This window comes from Protopterus annectens, chromosome 14.part0 (genome assembly GCF_019279795.1).
Source record: "Protopterus annectens isolate FY-2018-M chromosome 14.part0, PAN1.0, whole genome shotgun sequence".
In the NCBI taxonomy this organism is placed as follows: Eukaryota; Metazoa; Chordata; order Ceratodontiformes; family Protopteridae; genus Protopterus; species Protopterus annectens.
Window position 1 is genome coordinate 906,794,342 of NC_056748.1, and position 6,000 is coordinate 906,800,341.

At 37.3% G+C, this 6,000-nt stretch overlaps 1 protein-coding gene across 6 annotated transcripts in view; it reads left to right on the forward strand.

The window, feature by feature from the left end:
- IDE (insulin degrading enzyme) overlaps positions 1-6,000 on the forward strand; it is a 3,524,264-nt gene that overhangs the window by 3,249,436 nt on the left and 268,828 nt on the right. The window lies entirely within an intron of this gene.

Consider the following 6,000-nt stretch of genomic DNA (forward strand, 5'->3'; position numbering starts at 1 on the left):
AGAGTGAATGGCTGCATGTGTGTGGGCATTTTATTTTTATTTTTTGGTGGAAGTGAAGGTACATTCACAGTTGGTTTTGATGTTAACTTTAAGTTGTCAGTGAGTTAAACCTCTACTGCTATACATTAGGACTACTATCATTGGTATAATTTTATAAAGTTGTAGATGAGGTATATCCCTGACTCTTTGATCTGATATGCATTTTAGTTTAAGGATGGTGAAAAAAGCTGCACTTAATGTTTTATCTCTGTTTACTGAATTATAATATAGTATCACTGCTGAATAGTTAGGCACCCTTGCCTGTCTTGTCCTCAATACAGTGTGCACGCTAGAGAAGGTAAAACTGTGATATATTGATAGAGACCTTGCCCTAACAGCACCTCTGTTTCTGAATGTATACCTGTTTTTTGCTGTTCCAGACCGACATAACTATCTTTAAACTAAGCACACAAATGCTAACTACCTGCAAGACCACAGGGATTTCCTGACATAATCTAGACAAGGACAGCCTACACTAGTTGACCGAGTATCTTCTTCTTTCGGCTTTTCCCGGTTAGGGGTCGCCACAGCAGATCATCTGTCCACTCATGATTGGCAGTAGAGTTTTACGGTGTTGAGTTGCCAGACCAGCGCCCAACCTTCCGCAGAAGGCACACATGTGCACGCACTCACACCTATGGCCAATTTAGAGTGTCCAGTCCACCTACAGCATGTGTTTGGGATGTGGGAGGAAACTGGAGCACCCGGAGGAAACCCACGTGACCACAGGGAGGACATGCAGACTCCGTACAAAAGGTACCCTAGCCGAGGATTAAACCAGAAAACCTCTTGCTGTGAGGCGGGAATGCTAACCACTGCACCGCTGGCTGTCTGAGTATGTTATTGCTAAAATAGATACCTAGGCATTATTACCATGTACACAATTGTATAAATGTGTCATTTTAAATGTAAATGGTGTGCACATGTACAGAGGACATAGTCAGCATTACCCCACCTAATATCCCATAAAAGCCTGTCCAGTAGTTGTGTATAAATATATAACTTAGCATTTACCCCCCTAAAGTAGAAGAATAATAGCCTGCATTTGCTAAATATAGTTTTAATAGCTGCCATTTAATCCTTCAGCTTTTTTCCCCTCACGCTGTATGCCTTTCCTATCAGATTCAAAGGGGAAAGTTCAAACTTCCTTAACTCAAAGGAGAAAACTCTGGCTAACTGTATTATATTATATTTGAAATCACCCACACCCTTTAATAGCTGCAATTTGGTTATTAAGCTCCTACACCCCAACCCTCTGCCTTTCCCGTTATACTCAAAGGGAAAGTTCAACATCCTTAACTCAGAGGAACAAACTCTAGCTAAGAATATGGCAGTATAATTTTAAGCACTATATGCTTTAAATCTGCTTTGCTTTGGACTTTTATATCCTTGTAGATGTGTACAGTAGCTGGGCTCAAGTTCTGACCGGTTGGGAGGGTGGCTTAATTGCTAAAGTGTTTGCCTTACAAACACAAGGTGCAGGGTTTGAGTCTCACAAGGGATAATTGGCTAGGCTTAAAATGGCTTGCAAGAGCAGTTAGCTTAGTACTAAACTATGAACCAATGAGTATATTCCAATGATTGTTTCTTTTGGGATCTCCAAACATTCTCAGCAGGTGGATCTAGCTCTGTTCACACTTGCTGTGCTAAAGCTTACTCCACTTCTCCACCCTGCCCCCAATTCCGACCACCCGTCCTTACTCTACCTTTATTCTGCACCATACCCCACCTCCTAAAAGATTTTAAGACTCAACATCAGGATTGTTCAAAACTCCTTCCCCAATATACTTACCTAATACAGAGTAAGCAGAACACCCAACGAGTAAAGAAATCACTGTATACAACAGATGAGCTAATCCAAATAAAGCATAAAAATTCAGCGAGACAAAACACAGCTTCTTTTTTCATAAAATGCAAATCAGAACGTTCAGTAAAAAAGGTATACTTATTAATTTGGTTAGCGCTTTCACCACTATGCATGTGGCATCTTCAGACCATACAAAATAATAACAAACACAGAAACCTTATATACGCACTTTTTCAAAACTTTGCACAACTGTTTTCACTCAGTGTAATCATCCTATCCAAGCTAGTGCTTCTACAAGTGTCAAGTAATCATTCCAGTACATCGATGTAAGCGCCCAAACATTCCCTTTTTATATTCAAGTCAGGGTTATCACTGCTAGGAGTGATATATATACCCCAAGCTACAAATATATATACTCTCCGTAGCACAAAACATTGCAATATGCTTTCAAACTCCAATAAAATGTTTGCATATATAAATACCTCTATAGAGCCCCAGAACGTCATCGCCCGTAGGACGCAAGATACCGTAAGGGGTTATGAGCCTCTTAAAGTGGTAGCAACCATTTTGAGCATATATCCCAACGTTCAAGATAAAAAAATAAATTGTTACCTAAACAAATACAACAAAATAACATATAATACATCCTAGCAACGCATTATAGCTTGCTTCGCTATCCATATTTAATCTATTGGTAAGCCTATTCATCAGAAATTGGCAAATTATATATATATACTGACAAACCCGTATTGCCTAAAAGCAACTAGATAGATCCTCTCACTATACATTGCATAGGCATATGATGTTGTCTAGCAAATATCATGTGTAAAAATTTTTCTAATAAAATATGATCTACAAAAATGTACCATATTACTCATAAGACATATTACTCTATAAAACATAATTTATGCATATAAAATAACTACATAAATATGTCTATACATTAAAACTAATGTATACCTGATATGTCTTAAAATATATATACCTAAGCAAAACACTACAAATACTGCCAGATAATGAATTTGTCTTTGCAAAAATGAGTACAAATGTCTACATCATAGACATAAATGAATGAATAAATGCGTCTATAGCAAGAAGAATAACAGCCTATACTAACATATACACAGAATAACTAGCATACATATACTAATAATAAAAGCAATTCCACAGGAACTAATACATTCTACATATATCAAGTCTTAGAAAACGCTGTTCATATATCATAACATTACATTTCCTAGTATACCCTGTTTGAGGATTGTATAAAATACCAGAGAGCTGAGATAAATCATAACTCCACATAACTGGTTATATAATGTCTATTCTTATATAAACTTAATATGTGCGCAAAAACACAGAAGGGCACTCAGTCTAAGGTCAGCTTATCATATATACACATATACTAACATATCTGAATATATATATACTAACATATCTGAAATGTTATGCATAACTATCATAGTTAGCTATCCAAATTCAGTTGCACATATAAAATACTCTCTTTCATCTAGGTCTCCCCCTTGCATCTAACACTGTTTTATGGATACTCTACCATTTAAACCGGAACCTCTGTCTGCTCTTAATTTTTGTATCCATCTCAATTCACTTGTCTCTGTCCTATTTTTTAGATCACCCTTTCTATTCCCAGTGTCCACCTGTTCTAAAATAAGGAATAGAAACGGATGCACTATGTGAGTCCGATTAATATATCTGGACAATGCACTCATATTATCTTGTAGCCTAATGCTATTCATATGCTCTCTAATCCTCTCTCGGAGTGTACGAGTTGTCATCCCTGGGTCTATTATTACTAAATCGAAAAACCCTTTACGTGAATACCTAAACGTCGACACCTGTAACGCGAACCGTAAAAATCCCGAATGCACTAAACAGCAAAAAATAAAATAACGAACTGTCATAGTCGGCCAACCCCACCACCCGCTACATACTATCTACCCAAACAAAATAAATAAACCACATACATACACTAACTAAATCCTACTTCTAACCTAAAGTAAAGCGCCAAAACCCTACTTCTAACCCTACACTAAACTCCACATACACAACTAACTATGCACTATCCTTAAACCCCTCCCTAACCCTAAGGAACATAACTACTGCACATGTCCCCTACAGACATACACCCAAAAAAATAAATAATGCACATACATACATTTAACAAAACCTTACTTCCAACACTACACTAAACCCCACATACACAACTATCTATGCACTATCCTTAACCCCTCCCTAAACCTAAGGTCTGTAACTACCGCACACTTCCCTTACAGACATACACCCCAAAAAAGTAAATAATACACATGCATACAGTTAAATAAATCCCTACTTCTAACACTACACTAAATCTTACATACATTACCTATCTATTCACTTACCTTAACCCACATCCTAACCCTAAAGTCCTATCTATCGCACACTTCCCTTATGGAGCTATACCGTAGACGGGCCAACCATTACACTTAGGCATTTCAATTTTCGCTATTTTGTACGTTCGGCGTTTCTGTCTTTCGCGCAATCCGTGTCACTCTTTTCGTATTCGCAATTCGGTCTTTTGATCTGGTAATAGGAGCCCGCCATCCCTACATAAAAATGTGAGTAACTACTGCATTGAGTTAAATAAATGACATTTCTACTGTTACAGTCAGCCCTCACTTGTAGTTTATACTGTTTTCCTGTGTCTGGATGGAGAAAGATGTTATTTGTTTTGATATCCTTACATTGGTTACAGTGGCCACAAGGATATGTACCTACCCTCTCTTCCTCTGGTACAACACTACTTTTGGGGTAGCAGAGCATTCTTTTCAGATTCTTTCTGTTCCTATAGCAAAATCTTGGATGTTCAACGACTACTTTCTTTATTCTGTCATCAGTCAGCAGCAGCGACCAGTGCTTAGTGAATACAGCTCTCACTCTCCCAATATCACTCGTATATGCTATTGAAATATTCAGTGTTTCCCTACTGGGTAATACCGTTCTGTGACTTTATTAATATTATCTGTAGATGACAAATATGGACATGCTTTCCCACTCCTTAATTCCTTTACATCTCTAAAAGTATGCTTGATGTCCTCTCTTCTATAAATCCGTTGAACTAAATTTTGACCAAGCATCTCTAATTCCAGTTCAAATTCTGTCTCTGTGTTATTCAACCTGGAGGCACGCATCCCCTGCCCTCCAACCAAATTGTTAAATATATGCTGGGGATGCATGCTAGTCCTGTGTAATAAGGTGTTTCTGTGACATTCTTTCCTATAAACACTCATCTTCATCATTCCATTAGTTAACTTACCAATTCTGACATCTAGATATTCAATCTGGTTATAAGAGTGTTTAAATGTGAATTTACAAAAATCAGTGCTGGTCTGTAGCTGTTTTATAAATTCTCCCAATGTCACAGCATTACCTGCCCAAATAATCAGTACATCATCTACAAAGTGTCAATATAATTGAACATTCTGCTTATACAGGTAACTGTTAAACACACATCCCATCTCTCATACCACCAAAACAGCATTGGCGTAGCTATTGGCATGAGTACCCATAGCTATGCCATCACGAAGGTAGTAAGTCTCTCCAAATACAAACACATTACTTTCCAGTACAAAGCTCATAAAATGGCATATTAGATCTGTTAACTTAAGTTCATGCTGGCTATACTTGACTAAGAATTTACGTGGATATTCTAACCTTGAGTGTTGGGTATGACGGTAAACAGAGAGACAATATCTAATGTCATAAACGAGTTATTGATCAATCATTTCTATTCTGGAAGAAGCCATATAGGTCTTGTAAGAGATGCTTAGTATCCTTCAATACTGTTTCTATCTGGTCTAATATAGGACTCCGATGTTTTTCTATGAACAGAGAATAAGGTTCCGTGGCCCACCCCTTACTTGAGACAATGGGCCTAAAAGGTGGATTCATTTGGTCCTTATGTATTTTGGGCATACCTTGTAATAAGGGGATCACTGGATTAAGAACATCCAGATAGTTCTTAAGTTCTAATGTAATATTAAATGTCACTAAACAACTATTTAACTTAATTCGTATTTCTCATATCATACTATCTACTTGTATATTACTTAACTTACTATATGTCTTAGTGTCTGCTAGCATACTCCAGATAGCTTTAA